Consider the following 551-nt stretch of genomic DNA (forward strand, 5'->3'; position numbering starts at 1 on the left):
ATGAGCCCATATTTGCTTTCTATGAAGCGGGCCATTAGAAGCTGGACAACATGGAGAGCTATGAAACATGAAAAACATTTTAAAACAAACACGTAGAGCCGAATGTAGCAGAAAAAATGATAAATTTGTTCAAAGTTCTATTAGTCAATAGCCACAACTATCCAATGAACCATCAATTATAGAAATATAAGAAATTGTTTTAGATAGCTGAACTGATTAACATTACCAGATAATAAATATTAGTTATAAGACAGTCATAAAAAGAATATGCCTTATTAAGGATTGTTTACAATTGATTAACTCCTGTTAGACTTTATCCAATTAGCAACAAATTTAGCAGGTACCATGTTATCTGTTGAAAAGTAAAACATTTGCATTCAAATGCCACACTCACTCCATCAAATATCTGAAATATGAATATCTGTTACAACAGACGACAAACATTATTCCCAGAATGCAATATTATTTATGGCCTATAGCAGTATTTATCCAGAAGGAATAAATATTTTCCAGAATGCATTACATTATAAGGTTAAGTACTGTTTTTTTAT

Source organism: Cyprinodon variegatus, unplaced genomic scaffold (assembly GCF_000732505.1).
Source record: "Cyprinodon variegatus isolate N-32 unplaced genomic scaffold, C_variegatus-1.0 Scaffold953, whole genome shotgun sequence".
NCBI lineage: Eukaryota > Metazoa > Chordata > Actinopteri > Cyprinodontiformes > Cyprinodontidae > Cyprinodon > Cyprinodon variegatus.